A 20,571-nucleotide genomic window follows, 5' to 3' on the forward strand; every position below is an offset into this window, starting at 1 on the left:
AGATCCCTTTTGATGGATGGTAGGTTCATTCTCCTGACTGGTTATGGGCGTGCATGTGTTCTCAGATTCTCAGGTTTTTGCCACCGATGAAGGCTAACTTATGCTGATCCAATCCAACTGCCAATGTTTTCTCAGCCATCTCAGGTTTTGGAATGGAAGGTCTGCTTGTGCGGCATTGCCCCAGTGCCGGGATATGCATTGTGTTGCATTGCTCGGGTTATATGTATGGAGTTGGCGTCACAGATTAGTGGAATGTTTCAGGAGAGGCATTGACCTCTGTACCCACTTACTCAGGTTTTCAACAGTTGTAAACGAGGGGTTGTTGCCTGCTGGGATAATAGGAAAGGCTAGGATAACCTTCCCGTATTTTGGGTTTTATTTTTGGTGCATCTGCCGTTCAGTGTGGCCGGTCACTCAGCGGATTGGATCGTTAAAGGGCGTTGAACTTTCTATATACCTTTGATTGATGTGATGCTCCACCACTTGCATGCAATCACATGACCGTTCGTCACATGATAATCTGACTCCAAACCATACCTAGCCGTTGGGGAAGCGGATCGCCTCCTGCTCCACCACTTGCATGCAGTCACTCCTAGATGATAATCCGTCCAGGCGGGGCTATGGAGCTCACATATCATCGATTTTTCTAGAGCATTTGTATGAACCCAAAATTCATAAAGATCCGATACGGATCTGTGGTGTGGTCCACTTGAGCTTTAGATGTGTCTCATTTATGGGCCTGTAAAATAAAATGATCTGAAAAAAAATGGATGGACAGCATGGATAAAATTCATACATCACGGTGGCCCCACAGACCCCTTCCCTGGACGGCATATCATCCCCGGTGATCCCAGTCATAAATCATCATCCAGTTGGTTCTGAATTTTTACTGGCCCACTCGGATTGCGGTCCTCATGATGAAAGGATCCCATCACTGACATGGGGGACTTGGGTTGTGTAAAATTCTGTGGGCCTCACCTCTATATTTTCAGATCATTTTAGGAAATGAGCCCAAAAATTAAGCATATCCAAAGCTGAAGTAGATGGGATCATTTTAAGGCAGGAGCCCAAAAATTAGACAAATCAAAACTCAAGTAGACCGGATCATTTTAGATCACACCACATAGCAGCGGGGACAATGATCCAAATATCAGCTTCATCCGAAATTTCTATGCCCCCAAGAATTTTTCAGTCCGGTGGGCATTTAATCACCACTGTTTCCTGTGTGGTCGACTTGAGCCTTGGATCTGCCTAATTATTGGGCTCACGTCTTAAAACAATATGAAAATAATAATAATAATAATAATAAAAATAATAATAATAATAAATGGATGGACCGGATATAACACATACATTACGGTGGGCCCAAAGAGCTTTGCCACGTCAACAAAATACCGACTCCGGTGTTGTCTTCTGCACTACGCAACCGAGTCGACGTCTTGTCGACACAGGACCGAACATGTGCCGTCCAGTCTCGGTCTCTGCTCCCTAACGGCAAAACTTCCGCGCCTACTCGAGAGCCGACACGTACTCCCTACACGTGCAAATGTGACACTCGTGTGAAAGATCCAGACCGTTCATCAGATAATTTACTTTCTTCTGTATAGAAATCAGTCTAGTCCACTTATCATGTGGCCCTCACGTCCATGTTAAATTCAGACCATTGGTGAAGTTAATTTTGTGCTATCTTTTCAGCTCTACATATGCCTCCCACCTGTACTCACATCGTCTCAGTTTTGATCCACGGCGTATGAACGATGGGTCCACCTGAGAAACGGCCTGGATCTCCCGCACACGTGTTGGAGAGTAGGACTCGGATCACCACTTTCGCGAGTAGCCGTATTGTTTCTCCTCAATTAAGATACCGCATATCATCATCACTTCCACTCCATTTCTACACACTCTGGGTTGTGATTTCACGGCGAGTTCCTATCCTCGCCGGCAGTACTCACGGATTCTATCTCGTTTTACGGAGACCGGCGGTGGCTTTGTAGCTGCTGCAGTTTCCCCGCAAGCGTCTGCGCCTCCACAACTGCTCTACGAAGGCGATCGGCGGGTAATTGGACGGTCGTTGTCTTTCCGGCGACCGTTTTCTTTCTATTGCCGGCGATTCTCCAAGGTAGGCTCTGTGTGTGTGTGTGTGTGTGTGTGTGTGTGTGTGTGTGTGTTAGTGCGCGTAAGTGCACTCTCTGAGTGTGCTTAATGCGCAGACATACTCTGAGTGTGTAGTGTCTCTCTTTAATGACAATCTAATCTACCTAAGATGGTGAAAGCCTAACAATAGTAAAAGCAAATATAGAAAATCCTAATTACATCTCTAAATGAGCACCTTCAATCACATCTCCCTTGTAGCTTCATTCACATCTTTAAATTAGCCCGTGTATATTCTAAGAATAGTAAATTACAATCATTAATTTAAGCTACCAAATCTATAAATAAACAATTCAAAAATCAGCAGATGTTGGGTCTACATTATTACCCAACAGTGGGTCGTGGGTCTGCATCAATTCTTCCTGGCTCTGAAAGAACTTGTCCTCAAGTTGGATACCAGTTTCAACCTTTGGACTTCTACTACCTCTACGACGAATCTTGCTCTTCTTTGGTGGAAGCTAGTGGTGAAACCCTATGCGTCGGCTCAGCATAAGCTTTGTTGAAGTCCAATGTAGATGATGTCTCCTTCACTTGTGCTTTCATGGGTGCCAACTTGTTTGTTGTAACTGTAACATTCTTCGTGGATCCTGCAACATTTGCCTCTTTTTCGTGTCACCATCATCTTTTGCATAGGTGCTTTAAGTTGAGGGTTTAGACCCATTGGCATGTCTATAAAAGTGACTGCCACTATCCATGGATTCCTCAATTAATCCATTGATGAATCAAGTGTAAGTCTGATGTTAATGCATTGATCACTTCATATGTCAACTGTTCATTTGGCTTTGTGGATTGCTTCGTCGTTTTCAGAATTTCTACTTCAATTTCTGGTTTTCTATCATGTTTTAACAATCGAAGGATTCAATCTTGATGCAGGACAAATTAACCACTTGCTCTAAAAGCTTGAATTGATAGAGCATGGCGAATCAATCCCTTTATCTCATAGCCCAGGCCCCACATCCCATGGGTTAGGACTTCGGCCGAACCCCCCTCGTGGGGCCCACTTCACATGGGCTCCGCTTCACACGAGCCACCTACTTAACACAGGTTGGGCGCACATCACATGAGCCAACCACCCCACTCAAGCCCGGTGTGAAAATGCCCTTGCATTTTTAGGGTTGCCCATTGTTGCTTAGGACCTTGGTGGGGAACTTCTTCTGTGTGTCCACGTGCTCCAACTTCAGTGTCTGAATTTGCTCTGTGCCGGAGCTCCCCTACTTGATTGGTGAGATTGTCTACTGCATGCATAAGTTGATCTACCTCCTCTGCAAGTGCATGGATCAATTGGATTATTTGCACAAACTCTTCTTATGCCACCCCCTTTGAAGCCACTAGGAGATGATGTAGAGTTGGCAGTTCCCCAACAATCACCGGCTTTGATACCAAAATGGTGCAACTCGATTATTGAGTCAATGAGATCTTTACACCCGAATCACAAAGAAATGGACAACGATACACCCACAAGAATATTTTAGAGTAGAGAGGGAGAGAATTTTATTAATATCAACTTCTTCTCTTAATATACTTAAGAAAAAATCACACTTACAAAATATCAGAGTTAACTAATTCTTATACCACTCCCTTTTATAGAATGTAAGTAAATCTCTAATGAGAATCTCCCCAACTAAGAAATTGATTTTAAATCAATCATATTTGACTACAAATCAATCTAATCTACCTAAGATGGTAAAAGACTAACAACGGTAAAAGTAAATATAGAAAATCCTAATTACATCTCTGAAAAAGCCCGATATCTTCAATAACATCTGCCTCATATCTTCAATCGCATCTTTAAATAAGCCTCCATATCTTCTAAAAAATAGTAAATTGGGTAAGTGCTGATGGGGAAAGGATGGAGCCAGGGTCAATAAAGCACTTCTTGACAACCTGGCATGGGGAAAGTACGGGTTTGTTGGGCAAGCGCAAATGGAGGATCGGAATGCTGGCTTTGCTATGGGCAATATGGTTGGAGTGAAATAATCAGACATTTAGAAACAATTTTTCTCATCTTGCGTCAGTAGTCCTTTGTCAGGTCTTGGTGTTTATTTCCGAGTGGGTGTCTTTGAGACCTGTGTAAGGGATTCGGGTTTTCTGGTTCTTTGGGTGGGGGTTTTGTTTTTGTTATTGGTTGGGTTTCTGGTCTTGTATAGCTTTCCGTTTCTCTCTTGTTTTTGTTTCTGACTTTTGCTTTAATAAAGTTCATTTCATCTTTCCAAAAAAAATTTGCAATCCTTGATGTACGCTCCCAAATCCATAATGAAACAGTCCAAAAATCGGTACATGTTGGGCCTTATAGTGGGTTGTGGGCCTACATTAGAATGGAGTAGGTTTTTGAAATGTGTTCTACATATGATGTATGAAATTGCGGTAATGACCGCTCTAGTAGAAGTAGGAATAAGTCAAAGTGTCCTAGAGGGGGGTGAATTGGACTTTATAAAATTTTATGACAATTTAAAATCTTATTAACCTAATCTTGATCTAATATGGAACTTATCAGGATAGCTTCAATTTAACTTTAATGGCTTCTAAGCCAAATAGAGGATCCGATCACAAGACTATTCAATATTTAACCAATATATAAACTTAGTCTATGACTCTATGATGGATGAACAATGTGACTGTGTGTGGGATGTGATTTTTATCAGTTCTAAATAATCATGATAATATGCTTCATGAGAACATTCAAAGTAAACACAATAGAGTAATATGCAAATAACAATCTCAAATACAGTCATTTATAGTGGTTCGGCTACGTGCCTACTTCACTCCCGGCGGATGCACTTAACCCTTGAGTGTATCGGATTTCACTAACGGAGGTTTTAAATCAGGTTCACCTCTAACCTTTATAACCTACACAAGGTTGACTCTAGGACCTACACAAGGTACCTAAACGTGCCTACACAAAGGCACACTTTTATGCCCTACACAAGAGCAAAGGATCCACACAAGGAACCTAGGGTTTTAGGCCACACAGGCCAAGGATCCACACAAGGAACCTAAGTTTTAGGCCACACAGGCCAATGATCCACACAAGGAACCTAAGTTTTAGGCCACACAGACCAAGGATCTACACAAGAAACCTAGAGTTTATGCCCTACACAATAGCAAGGGTCAACACACAACACCCACACGTACTCGCCCGTCAGAGGCCTCCTATGAGGACTTGAAAGGGGTGAGAAGCACCTGTGACCCAAACCTACACAAGTAATGATCAACAGGGTCTCTGGACTCTAATGACTTACAGATAAGTAGGTGAGCCCCGTTAAGTACGTTGATGAAGATCTCCTCCTTGATGGTGAAGATTCTTCAGCTCCCTTGATCCGCAACACTCGATGATGTTCCAATAAAAACAACGGGTTGGGTCAAGGTTATCTTAGAATATACTCTAATAAATATTACCTATTGAAGTGATGGAGAGATTCCACATTGGTTAAGCATTCAAGGGATCCCAGCTCAATGATTTGCCATTAAGGTGGTAGATGGAAGATCCTTGAATGAGGAAGTTCATTCACGAATCCACTCTATTGAATATCAATGATGAGGGTGGATTAAGGAATGAACTCCCTATGAGAAAAAGGGCTTAGGGTAGGTGATATGCAGTTACTCTCTCAAAGCACTCTCTCTTTTTCTCATAACTAGTAACCAAGGGCAAGCTTCCCTTATATAGGCAAAAAGAACCAATGGTAATAAAGATGTCAGTTTCTGACTGAGTTCGATATCATCAGACCTGCCATCGAACATATACTTTCGATTCCATCGAAACAAGGTTCGATTATACGAACTCAACTGAAGTATATACTTGGACCTTTATGACTGAAAATCGATGACATCGAACATTCGTCGATGTTATCGAATTTTGAATCTCGATATCATCGACAATGATTTCGATACATCGATCTTTTCAATGAATATTTTAAGAAAGTTTGCTGGACATGAACAAGCTGGATTCGAAGTCATCGAGCCTACTTCGATATTATCAGATTTCAAATGTCGATGATATCGAACCCTAGTTCAATACATCGATTATTTCAGAAGATTTTCCGTGAGAGATTGCTGGACATTCCTTTGTCCGAAATCGATGTCATCAACATAGTTTTGATATGATTGATGTTTGAATTTCGATGTTATCGAGGGTAGCTCGATTCTTCGATCATATCCAGATGATTTGCCTATCAAACTTGCTAATCATGTTTTGTCCGAATTCGATGATATCGAATCTCCCTCGATGTCATCGGGATTTGAATTCCGATGTCATCGAGGCTCGTTTCGAGTTATCGACGAAATTCCCAATTTACCTTTGAAGCTTGCTGGACGCAGACTAGCCTATATTCGATGATATCGACCTTTGCTCGATGTCATCGGAATTTGAATTTCGATGTCATCGACGCTCGGTCAATTCATCGGGAATATTGTCCAAATATCATTTTGGTTGCTGGACATGAAAAACCTCAATTTGATGTTATCGAGGTTGTATCGATGTTATCGAAAACATTGGTTCGATATCATCGATGTAATCCCGATACATCGAAGAAAGCTGAAAACTTAGAGAATTTTCCTGTTAGCAAAATCAGTTTTCAACCTTATACACCTATGTTGTTCTAAGCTTTTTAAGGATTTATATACCTGAGTGTTTTGGGACATGGGATATGAGGTTAAGTTTACCTGTGATGAGCTCGGAACACACATCCAGTTGAGGCAATGTCTTGAACGATCTTCATATGGGGCCCACTTGACTCAACACTCATGCTAATTGACAAACCAGGGCACTTTCAATGTATGTAGTTGGTTAGAATGGTAAAATGTTTGGTGATATGAAGGCATATTATGATTTCATTTTGGCAGTAGATTCTTAAAACACATTCTACATATGATGTATGTATATTCCATTCTTATAAAACATTGTTTTCAATCTTTATTTATGTGTTGATTACTTGGGTATGCTAGAGCAGTACAGTGTTTCAGTTATATCTATATATATAAACTGGAATCGTCTGCTTGGAACAAAAATCCAGGAGGGCGGCTGCAGCACTGAGATGAATTTGAAAAGGGGTGGTGGCAAGGCCTCCTTGGCTGCTGCTGCTGCTAGTTCATCACCTAAGGGGAAAAGCATCAGTCCTCAGCATGGCCATTCTTCTGGAGGCTCTGGCTTTGCCAACAACAGCCCCAAGATTGATCAGCATTGTCAGGATATGGCAGATCTGAGCATGGATTCTTCTCAGGATGGTGAATGGGAAGTCTACGGGAAGAAATCCCGGAACCGAACTGGTAATGGTGCTGCGAAACCACGGGGTCCCTCAAACGCTCCTCCTAAAGCTTGGGGTCATCAGGAAATGTCGCAGAAGAAGATTGTGCCTGGGAATGGAAGGTTCTTGGAAATAATTGGCAGACAGACACAGTTGACTCCAAGAGACAGGTTGGTAGAGGAAACACAAAGCCTCAATCATCTTCTAGGGGTTGGGAAGCTGCCTACACAGCATCGCAACAACCCACCATTCCTCCTCTGCGGAATGGATGGCAGTGGTCTGCTAGAGCCGGTTCTTCCAATCTATCTCAAACCAAGACTTCAGAAGATGTGCAAACCAAAAGTGACATCGTTTCTAAACTTCTTCCTCATGGAGTAGAAGACACTGGGTCTCAGTTGGGCAACCCCGATGATGCTTCTGATGATGAGCAGCTGGTTGACAGTGATGAGTATTATATGACCGATGATTCCGATTCTGATGTGAGTCAAAAGAGCTATGAGACTTGGAAGAAGAATAGGTGGTTCAAAAAGTTTTTTGAAGAATTGGATAGGTTGACTTTTGAACAGTTAAATGAGCCATCAAGGCAGTGGCACCGCCCTGCATGCCATGATGGCCCAGGTGCTATTGACTGGTACCGTGGTCTGCAGCCTCTACTGACACATGCGAAGACAAAAGGATCAAAAAGAGTGAAGCTTCACCGTGAACTTGCTGAACTTTTGGATGAGGAATTGCAAAGGAGAGGGACTTCGGTAATACCACCAGGCGAAATAGCATTTAGTAAATGGAAAGGTCTACATGAAACGGCAACCGATCGTGAGATTGTTTGGCCTCCAATGGTTGTTGTTATGAATACAATATTCAAGAAAGATGAAAATGATAAGGTACCTTTTGATTTTATTTTTTTAATATACATATTTCTGTCAACGAAGGATTTTGTATTTGTTGTGGAGTACTTCTTCTACTACATATTGTTTCATTTTACATTTTGACAAAGCTAAATACAATGACTGCTGACTAGTACCTTTAAAAATCAATTAGTGACAGCTACACCGTAGCCTGCACAGTTTCAAATTTAAAACCTTGTGGTCACGAAGCCAGGATTAAAACCTCAAAACTCAACTCGGACTTGGTGAGAACATAAGTCTTACTTTGCTCAAAGCTCATCATGTACTTGGTTGAGTTTGTCAAGTGTGAAAAACTAGTGCTACTCAAAGCTCAGCCAGGTACTTGGTCGAGTGTGTTAAGTGTGAAAAATTATTGTTACGTTGAGAGTTACGGGTGTGAGGATGAAGGTTGGTGGACAAAATTCCTCTTTATAGAGCATTTGGCTTGTGGCTAGTGTTAAAGTGAAATTTAAGGAGGGGATAAGCTTCATTGTTGGTACTAGAGACCACGTCAAGTTTTGGAAGGATGCTTGGGTGATGGAGACCCCCTTGATGCTTGAGTTTCCCAGTTTGGCAACCAGTGAAGACATTTCAGTTGCAATTATTGGTAAGCTAGTGGATCCTCAAGGGTGTGGTCGTCTCTGTTTGATCGGAATTTTTCAAATGAACAAATAGAAGACTTTGCTTTTCTCCTTCAAAGAATCCATTTGTTTAATATGACAAGTGAGGAGCAAGATAGAATGATGTGGCAAAAGGAAAGTTCAGGTCATTTTTCGTTTAGCTCCTTTTATAAGTCGTTTTGTCACCCCTCGGATGAGGGCCGAGCCCCGATGGCTATGCTATGGAACTGTGGGACCACTCCAAAAGTGGTGGCTTTTGCGTGGTTAGTTGGAAGGAAGAGAGTCTTGACCATCGACAACCTTTGTAAAAGGGGAGTGATTATCTCAAACATGTGTTATGCATGGGCAATGCGGATTCAATTGATCACTTGTTCATTCATTGTCCTTTCACTTGGGGGATCTGGAACTGTATCCTCTCTTCATTCGAGGTGTAGTTGTCCATGCCCGCATTGGTGGAGAGTTTGTTAGAGTCGAGCGCGGGGTGTGTCTTGGGAATCAAGCTCGGGCGGAATGGTGGTTGCAACTTTTAGCGGCCCTTTGGTCTGTGTGGGGGGAGGGGAATTGTAGATGTTTCAACAACACCAGTATTGATTTTTCTATTGTGATTCGCAAGGCGAAATCTTTTATAGCCAAGTGGGCTTCTTGCATTTCTATTTTGAAATATTTATCTTCCTTTTTGCGCGAGGGCTGTGAGTTTTTGGCACCCTCTTAATAAAATTTCCTTTTATCTTTTTTTTTTTTTAAATCATTAATTCTGTAATTAACAGTTGAAAGGCAAAATTTTGACCCTCCCTTTCTGCTGTTTGGCATCTTCTTTACAAAACTTGCCTTCTAAGAACAGTTGGTTGGGTGGTATCTCCCTTTCCAGATATTGGGTGGTCCCTTCACTTCATCCACTTACATTTAACATTTCATGTTGTCGATCGACTTTAATGTCATCCATGAATTCTTTTTGTTTTTAGTATTAGCTTTCGTATTAAATTCCGTGCCTTCATTAAAAAATTGCTGATGTTTCCATTTGGGCTTGTAAATTGCTGTTTCCTATAGAATTAGTCTACTTGACAGACTCACCCTTCCACTGTGAAGAATCTACTTTAAGGGCTCTTATGTTCTCAACTTCTGTTTGTCCTGCTCCAATCCTTTTACAGCTGTATGCTTTTGTGTTTATAATTTAATCAGTCTCAGAAGTCATAGGATTAGCTGCTTCAACAGTGAAAAGCAAATTCATTCCATGCTCATTTACTTGATCACTTACTGGATAAACAGTTTGAGTTCTCCCAGTGTTTGTTACATCTCAGGAATACTCTGGCCTCAAACAAGTTCGAGGAAGCTTTTCAAATTTATGAAGCTCTATTTATTCAATTGATAGGCTAGAAGTTGGAGGTATCACTGTCATTCAGAAACCTTAGAACTCTACAGCTTTGCACTTGTACTGTGACGATCAGTTGTTTCCGTATTCATTACCTAAAAACTGATTCCCTTTATCTGAACTCTTGTGTTATTAGACATGCAGTTTTACGGGTTTCTTTTTTTTTCTTTTTTCTTTTTTCTTTATATGTAGAGATGGATTTATCTTTTACATCCATTGCTGCTATTTCTGGTCTTACTTGTTAAGAGACAGCTTGTGGCTTCCTTTGTAAGGTTTCTAGCTGGTCAAGGCTCAAGATTTTATTCAATTCAGAACTTGGGTGAGTTGACCAAGTGTAGTGAACCCAAATTCCAAACTTGTAACAAATTTCCAAAAGAATTTTTGAAATTTTGCTGACTTGGCTTGAGTTGAACTTGGAACTGAAAAACTGGTTCCAGAGATGAGATTCAGTTTAGAATGTTTGTGGCAGTACAAACTGCACATACCTTGCATTTTAATATGAGCACCTAAACCATGTAAAATGTTTCTTCCTCAGTGTGCTGTAATTGTGTATTTCATTGCTTTCCTTTTGCAAGTTTGCAGTGGATAGGCATGGAAAATCAAGAGCTTCTTGATTGTTTTAGCAAATATGATGCGTTGGAGGAGCAGCACTCCTATGGCCCTCATGGGCACCGTGGGATTAGTGTTCTGATATTTGAGGGTTCAGCAATTGGATATTTGGAGGCAGAACGTCTACACAAGCATTTTGCAGAGCAAGGAACTGATAGGGAAGCTTGGGACCGCCGTCGGGTGCTCTTCTGTCCAGGTGGCACACGCCAATTGTATGGTTATATGGCATCCAGAGAAGACATGGAAAATTTCAACCAGCACTCTAAAGGTATTCTTTCCATCAATGGCTTTCATTATTTGTCTGGACATGAAACATGCCTGTCAGTCAATAACAGTAGACATTGGACCTGCATCTCATAAAAATCCAGTTGCTCACCTTTCCAATTATTGGATACTGTCTTTTTGGCTATACAAGTATGAAAACACTTTTTTTTTCTGCAGTTGATCAAGGCTAAATGGTTCTAATTGAGTGCAACATTCTGAGAACAATTTCTGTTGAATTCTGGTGGAGATTCCACCAAATGGCACTTTTAGGAGGAAAGTTACAAAATCAGCTACTGATTTTAAATATCAAGTCATCAAGATTAACTTTAAACCCTGACAGGATTCACATGTGATAGACAAGGAGGAAGGTTATTAAACTTGATTTTTATTTTATTTTTTGGTTTTTAAGTCGATGGTCAAATAACCCCAAGACTGTTCTTTGGTATCACCCCACACGGCTGACAAACAGCCTGCAAATACCCTACTAAACCTAAAACCATCTATAATCTTGGTCATTATAACTTGCATGTAAGGACTCCAAAAGATAGAAACTGGTCACATAGTAGATATGGTGGGATCTATTGTTTCTGCTCCCTAAGCTAAATTGGGCCAGCCACATGAGTAGTGAGTTACTTTGGTCTAAGGTACAAAGGAAAATAAAAGGACAGTGGTGTCGGTTGCATGTTGGTTGACCAAGGTCCCCCAAGTGACTGACTAATGGACAACGACAAGATCTCGCAAGGGCCGAGAGCAGGCAGAGACCCTTGGGCCAAAGTGCACTCAAAGGAGATCTCTCAAATAGGCAACTAAGCCTTAGTAAATGCTCCAACAGTATTTGTTGAAGTTAATATATGCAATCTTTTGATCGATGAGAAAATGCAGCTCTTTATGTAGTGAATTGGAAACACCCTATTCCAGAGACAACTTTTGGGTACAGATGGCAGATCTATTGTTTATGCTCCTCGAGTGAAATCAGGCAGGCCTTAGGACTAGAGGTTTGCGGTGGCCTAACATACGAAGGAAAATAAATGGATAGTAATGTCGCTTGCATGTAGGTGACCGAGGCTCACTAGATGGCTGCTAGGACCAGTAAGGGCTAAGGCTTGAGGGCGGGCTGAGACCCTTGGGTCAATTATGGATCCAATTATGAAGACTAGTAGTGAAGTTAATGCAGGGGCATTTTCACACTGAGCTCGAGTGGGGTTGCCCGTTGGATGCAGGGGCACACTCGGGGTGGGTGACCCATGCGATTTGGGGCCCACGGGAGAGGTCTCGTGTTCGAGACTCCTTACCAGGGGTGATTAATGCGCATTTCACACCCGGCTCGAGTGGGGTAGCCCGTGGGATGCAAGGATACACTCGAGGTGGGCGGCCCATGTGATTTGGGGCCCACGAAGGGGGTTCGGCCAAGGTCCTAACCGATGAGATGTGGGGCCTGAGCTATGAGATAAAGGGATTAATTCGTCATACTCTAACAGTTTGAGCTTTTAGAGCAAGTGGTTAATTGTCCTGCATCAAATTGGTATCAGAGCGGGAGGTCTCGTGTTCGAGACTCCTCACCAGGGGTGATTAATGCAGGGGCATTTTCACACTGGGCTCGAGTGGGGTCGCTTGTTGGATGCAGGGGCACACTCGGGGTGGGTGACCCATGCGATTTGGGGCCCACGAAGGGGTTCGGCCGAGGTCCTAACCCATGAGATGTGGGGCCTGGGCTATGAGATCGTCATACTCTAGCAGTTCGAGCTTTTAGAGCAAGTGGTTAATTGTCCTACATCAGAAGTAGAATTGTGGAAATCATTCAGATAAAAAATAAATAATAAAAAGTAGAATTGTGGAAGACTCGATATAAAGATGACGGAGACAAGCAAAGAGAGTCATAACACCAAAATATTGTAGTAAAGATTATGAGCACTAGCGAATGTCAAGGAAAGGAAAAGTAGATATTAACCTTAATTAATGCATCAAGTTGATGAACAAAGAATCTTGGTGAATGATGAAATTAGGGAGAAATGGAGGGTACTTTTAAAGATTATTGGATGAAGATGCGCATTATGGGGATTGAACTAGGAGGGGCCTTGGATCCTGGGGGTTGGGAGCAGCGCATATCCATTATCATAGAATTCGGGTATGGGTAGTAAAGGTAGCCTTAACACAAATGAGGAAATGAATGGTGTGGGACAAATGATACAAGGTGTGGAAGATGAATTAATTTGTAAAAGTTGTCTTTTCAAAAAAATTTTACAAACAAAAGAAATGCTTTATGAAGGGAGGAGAAACATCATAATGACCTTTTCAAGAAGGAGATGCATAGAGTCTCACTAATATTAAAGGATCAAAGTTACGAGTCACACTATGAAGCTGTAGGAGAGGTGGAGTAAATATTTAGACAAGAAACATGGATACTGGAATTCAGTTGTGTTTGGCTTCATGCCAGAGATATAAAAAAATCGACCTTATTTATCCACATGTTTTTATGAACCCGGGGAAAGCATAGGATACGGTCCCTAGGGAAGTAATGTGGTGGGTATGAGGAGGAAAGGGGTCCTATGAGGGTATCTCGACATCATTATAGACATGCATTAGGATGTTTTCACAATATTGAGAATAGCCTGTAGCACGCCTAATGGGCTCCATGTAGCACTGGATGTTTATCATGGGTTGGTATTAGGCCCTGATAAATTAATTAAAAAAATCCAGGTGATTTCCCTTGGTGTTGTTTTTGCCGATGATGCGGTAGTGCCATATTGGTTGATGAGACTGTAGTAGGATAAAGCATGAACAGAAGCAGCAATAGATTTTGGTGTAGGAAGAGGGAAGGGTATGTTTAAAATGTTAACATGTATAAACAGTTGGGAAGTGGGAGCAGGAAGACAAATCCAAAGCATGGTTCGATGTGGGAATGGCACCTACTTAGAAGGATCATGCAACTAAACTAGATAGGGGACAGATGCTAAATTGGAGGTTTGGAGGACGGCACTAGAATTTGAAGGTGTAAAACTAGGCAAAGTGCTTGCGTACCCTCACATAGGTACGACCAGGGTCACTTTCTCAAATGTGGGGGAAATGATTTAATATGCATTAAATCCACCCATCCATCGGGTAAGCTGCCCCTTGTTTAGCCTTGATACCAAAAATCAAGCTGATTCAACGTTCAGGTGGGCCATCCCATTGGGAATGATATGAAATTATACTTTAAACCTCTAAATTCAAATGGCATGGACCACCTGAGTTCTGGAATAGTGTGATTTTTTAGTACTTCTTCATCCTGATGAGGCCTGTGAGGCACATAGGGTCAATGGATTGGATGGCATATAAACACCAAGGTGGGCCCTACACAAAACTAATGGTAGATGTGCCCATCCCAACTGCTCCTAGGTTGTGGCCTACCTGACTGTTGGATCATCCTGATTTTTTGGGTTCCAGGGTGAACATGAGGCAGCTTACCTGATGAACGGGTGGATCTCATGAAAGTTCCAACCCCGTTCTCTCAGTTAGCGAAAGTGACCTACACGAGGTAGGCTAGCACAGTCCTTAAAATTAGCAGAACCGCAGTACATTTCAAAAGTAACTTGAGTAAGGCCAGTTATAGAAGCAAGTCTTTAGTAAAAATTGATGGTCAAGAGACTCCTCAAAGTGATGCTTTTCTATTGTTCAAAAGGATGTGAAGATTGACAAGGATGTTTCCAGTAGAGCTAGAGCTAGGTGAATCAAGTGTTGAGATGTGCCTCTAGGTTGTAGAGTGGTTGTGGTGGCTGCATGCCTATGAAACTCGAGGGGAATTTCACACTCTTCGACCAGCTTAGGCCATATGGATCAGTCTATGATGATGGTAATGATAACTTTTTGGTCCTTGTATTGTGGAATGGGAGAAATTATTGTGTGTGTGTTTAATGAAATTCACGACTTGGTTTCTAGGATAAAAATTCATGACTTGGTTTCTAGGATAAAAATTCATGACTTGGTTTCTGGGATAAACATGCCATTTGTCCATATAGGTAGCGGGGCCAATGCGTTTGCAGATACTCTGGCTAAAGATGGAGTGTGCCAATAAGATCCTTGTATCAGGAACTCTTTATGTTGAAGCATCTTTTATCCCATCTCTAATAAAAACTTGTCATCTCTCAAGAGAAGAAAATTGAAGAAGAAAAAGCTACTGTATCCTCTTTAAATCTGATGTTCCATTTTTAAGTAACTTTTATCTAGTGTATTTTTCCTACAAAGTAGCATCTATTTTGCCCGTCATATCTGTGTATATGTATGCATATGCACACAAGGGTAGGCATTTATTGCCCAAAACACTAGATGTGAAAAACTTTTCGAAATATGTCTGATTGCCAAAGCCATGATGAGATGAGTTGGTAGGCAAGTCTGCTCTACCTGAGGGGTAGACAGGATTGATCAGCGGGTCAGTTGTACCAATGTGGAGACACTATGGAAAATGGTTTTGTTGCAATTCCCCAGGGCCTATGGATAGAAAAGAACAATAGAATTTTAGAAGGCACGGTCTCATTGGTGGAAAGCATTACAAGAGGAATTATCAGGTCGGAATCAAATGGAGCTTGGCTAGACCTGAATGCACAGTATTTCCAGAGAGGACTTTCTTTGTAACTTGAAAGTATCAATCTTAGGAGGATAGAATCTCAACCCGAATGGTGAAATGGAAGTCCCCTCCCACAGGCCAATTAATGCTTAATTTCAACAAAATATCATTTGAAAATCCAGGTCCTGCTAGCATCAGTGGAGTTCTGAGCAGTAACAAGGGCAAGATCCCCTGTGGTGAGATACGTTCAAATAAGGCAGGGTTAATGGTGACGAGAGAGCGATTTCTAATATTCAATGCCAACTTCAACGGTGTCTGTTCATCGAGGGTTATTCTAACAACGCAATAGACCTATTAGGGTGAAATGGGTCCTTGGAAACTTGATTTTGCATTTATGGAATTAGATCCCTTCTAGTTAATAGGAGCATTGTGTTCTCAATATTTCAAGAGAGGCTAATGAGACTGCTGACTTGTTGAGGATCACTCAAATCAGCTCGCCGTTGCCTGGTTTGATGTTTTTGTCTTCTCCTTAATTAAATTTTGTTATAGTTAAAGAAAAAAATGTCACATCAGACGAGCATATTGAACATGGTGATGTTTCAAAGGTGCAGTGTCATTTATTAGACTCTTTTTCCATGTTTATTGTGTGCATGCGTTAACTTGACATCCACATAATTCCTGTTATACTGACAATGTTATGGTTATCTGACTCTTTGAACAAATTCAATTTAGGAAAATCAAAACTTAAATTTGAGATGCGGTCATATCAAGAAATGGTTGTCGGTCCAATGAAGCAAATGAGTGAGGACAATCAGCAACTGATCTGGTACAGGAACAGGGTAGCCAAACAACAGCTGCATAAGAAGGAGCTCGAGGAAACAATGGGAGTGATGAGTATGCAACTCCGCATCGCCAGTGCAGACAACAGGATGGTGAGAGAGAGAACTAAAAGTCAACATCAGGAGAACAAAGAAGAGGTGATATTTGGAACCCACACAGACTTCTATGCTATCATAATTAATATTCAAACTCCATGATAGACTCTGAAATTGGCCAAGTCGGCGCGGTTAGGTGGGGTTTTGATAATTCAAAACTGTTAGAGCCTATACTTTTCTCTAAAATCCTGAGTTTCGTTGACCCAACTGAGTCAGTCGCAGTTGAGTCATGAATTTCTCTCTTCTTCTTTTTTTTTTGGTGAAACTGTGATAACTTTATTAAAAGGAGCAGAAGCTCTGAACTATACAGAAAAAGAAAAAGAAAAAGGTTACAAAATCCCCCCAGCTTTCCGAAAACACCCCCACTAACTTTGATGACAAAGCCCATTCAATCACTAGCGATTTGGCTTTGCTGAAAACCTGATATGAATCGAGTTTACCATTCCTGAAACAGCGCTCATTTCTTTCTAGCCAAATGACCCATATACCCGCCAATAGGCATAATCGCCATACTTTTGCCTGGATTCCTCATGCCACATCAGGAAAAGACTGTCCACAGAATTACGAGTGGCCCAAGAGATACCAAATAACCAAAGAAAAAGATCTCATACTGACTTAGCGAAACAATGAAGGAACAGATGGTCCACTGATTCTTCTTCCCTCATGCACATAAGACATATATTTGGAAGGATGAAATTTTGCTTGTCCAGGTTGTCTACTGATAGCACCTTTTTTTCTACCAACAAGCGATGCCAAGGCCACCACCTTTGGAGGAGCCCCGTATCGAACCCAGTTGGACATGCTACCACTGGAGGGGCCGCATTGAGGAGAGCCATGTATAAAGATTTAACCGTGAACTTTCCAGATTTTGCCTTTAACCATAACATAGCTTCAGAGTCTGAGATGACGGGAACCAAAGATGATAGCTTGCCCATCAAGCACAAAAATTCTGCAGCTTCATCATCCAAATTCCACCAGCAAGGAGTCCACACTACCTTACCACTGATAACTGAAAAGCAAGAATCTACCCTCAAATCCACTTCTGCAGCGATACCCACCAACCGGGGGTAAAGATACTAAGTTTTTGTTCCCCTGCCCATCTATCCTCCCAGAATCTAACAATCTTTCCATTCCCCAAATAGAAACCTACTCCATCTCATACTTTGGATTTGACCAACACCACCCCTTTCCACACATGAGAAGCTCTATAGAGAGAAGATCTAATCCACCACCCTCTTATCTTCAGTACCATATTTCTTTGCTAACACCACTCTCCAAAGCACATCCTTCTCTACCCCAAATCTCCACACCCATTTACCTAACAATGCTAAATTGAACTTGTCCAACAACCTAATTCCTGCACCCCCTCGTTCATATGGTTTACACACATCTTTCCATGACATTAGATGGAATTTGTGGGAATCCTCCATGCCTTTCCACAAGAAATCTCTCCTTATCTAATCTAATTTTCCAATCACTGACTTCGGACATTTAAAAAGAGACATGAAGTACACCTGAAGATTAGACGTTACATGAATTTCTCAGTTGAGTCCTGAGTTTTTGAATACTGGTTACTACTGTAGCTGTTAAGCCTGCATGGGCCTTCAAGGCATGGTTCCCCAGGTCACTTTAGTTGTACAAGTATATAGTTCTTATATGTTATGTTAGTGCACCTATGTGTGTTAGGAACCATTGTCAGCATGAAACCTCTTACAAGTTGATGCTGATAAGTGGATAAAAGCACATTTATTTTGTAATTTATTACAGAGGCTGTTTTGACAAGTGAAATTAGACCACTGGATGAGTGTGACATACAATCTCTTTCCTATATTTTTGAAATATCAACACCAGAAGAATATATATATATATATATAAAACTGCAGCCATTAAGACATTCTGTATACTGATCTTTCAAAAAAAGAAGAAGAAGAAGAAGAAGAAAAAGACACTCTGTACTGGCATTTTTTTGGGTATCATTTTTTCCCCATCTTTATGGAAGAAACAAATAGACAATACATGCGGATAAAAATAGTCATTGTTTTATTCAACTATTGCCCCACCGACCTGTCGACACCCGAAAGAGAGGATTCTTCATGTTTTTTTGTTGACCATGTGGTATGTCTTCCTGAATTTTGCTCTCTTTTTTTACCTTTTCTTTTTTGGGTTGAATGCTCTCTTTTTTTCCTCTAGATGGATTAAATGGAGCAGTTTTTCAAGGACCAAGTGGCTGTCATTCATGAAACTTTGGAAGCAAAAGAAAGTGCTTTTGAGAAATTGCTCCAGGGAGAACGTGACAGGGCAAAGCTGTCCAACAATGATTCTAGAAGCAAAGAGGAGAAGAAACTTAGGTATTGAATTTAATTGACATCTCTGCAATGAATTGTTTATCTGTTGATGAAAGGTGATAGAGGAAAACCAAACTTTAGCCCCTCCCCAAATGCGTGTGTGCATGTACACATGCATATGCTGACACATGTATGTGCGCGTGCGCACACACAGACACATGCATAAGTTAGATTCCTGTGCTATAATATCTAGGTTTTACACTCTTTAGAGTCCATGACTACTGAATATTTTTTTGTCTGGGTTGCTCAATTGATCAGCCAAAAGGGTGAAAAAAAAAAAAAAGGCTTTTTCTACTAGTAAGTGTTTTAGGATTTGATATTCATAATACAGCTCCATCTTGGTTTTCATTGTTTTAAATTACCCTAACCCAAACAAGTATGTCAGATTTGGAAATTTCTCAATTTCTCCATTTTGCAACTTATGGGCCAACCTGCTATTGGTATAAGAAAATGTGCAAACTTCACCATTCATCAGAAGTCCCACTCATCTTCCTCTTTTCCCTCTCCTGTAGGCGAGAAGAGATTGCTAGATTCATCGATGGCCAGACAAAAGGAATTGAAGAGTTTGAAGCCGAGAGGGAGAAGCTGATAGAGTCACACGAGCATAAGACAACCGAATTGAAGCAAAAGCATTTAGAAGAAGAAGTCGAGTTAGAGAAGGAATTTGGTTCTATACTGACCCAACTCATGGAGAAGTATACTCCACACCCCTCCAAACCTATAGTCGGTTGTTAAAAGATGTGAGGGCGTATTTGTTTTACCAATTACAACGGTAAAGGAAATTGACAAATAATTATAAAGTACTTGTTTGGTGACATCAGTTGCATTTGAACACCATAATGGTATCAATTATATTGTTTGTTTATTATGGTAAAAATATAATGATGGCAATTTTACATACTTCAATATCAAATCAACACTAAAATAAATTGTTGTTAGTGTTTGGAGTGGAGTTTCCACTACAATATTAAATAAATTTGTATGTATTATAAATTTCTTTACTGGTCTCCTATTACATCTACATTTGACTCTCAAAATGTGTTGTAAAACCCATTTAAACAAGCATTGTGAAATAGCAATTATTGTTAGGAATTGAAGAATTCGAAGCCGAGAGGGAGAAGCTGTTAAAGTCACATGAGCATAAGACAACCGAATTGAAGCAAAAGCATTTAGAAGAAGAAGTTGAGTTAAAGAAAGAATTTGGTTCTACACTGTCCCGACTCATGGAGAAGTATACTCCACACCCCTCCAAGCCTATAGTCGGTTGTTAAAAGATGTGAGGGCCTATATGTTTTACCAATTACAACGGTAAAGGAAATTGGCAAGTAATTACGAAATACTTGTCTGGTGACATCAGTTACATTTGAACACCATAATGGTACCAATTATAGTGTTTATTATGGTAAAAATGTAATGATGGCAATTTTACATACTTCAATGTCAAATCAACACTAACATAAATTGTTGTTAGTGTTTGGAGTGGAGTTTCCACTACAATATAATATAAATTTGAAAGTATTATAAATTTCTTTGCTGGTCTCCTATTACATTTGCATTTGACCCTCCAAATGTGTTGTAAAACCTATTTAAACAAGCATTGTGAAATAACAATTA

General features: G+C 40.9%; 1 pseudogene; it reads left to right on the forward strand.

Moving 5' to 3' along the window:
- The first annotated feature begins 1,881 nt into the window (after window positions 1-1,881).
- Window positions 1,882-19,954, forward strand: LOC131242734 (protein SUPPRESSOR OF GENE SILENCING 3 homolog; annotated as a pseudogene).
- The last annotated feature ends 617 nt before the right edge of the window (window positions 19,955-20,571 follow it).

Source organism: Magnolia sinica, chromosome 4 (assembly GCF_029962835.1).
Source record: "Magnolia sinica isolate HGM2019 chromosome 4, MsV1, whole genome shotgun sequence".
Taxonomy (NCBI): Eukaryota; Viridiplantae; Streptophyta; class Magnoliopsida; order Magnoliales; family Magnoliaceae; genus Magnolia; species Magnolia sinica.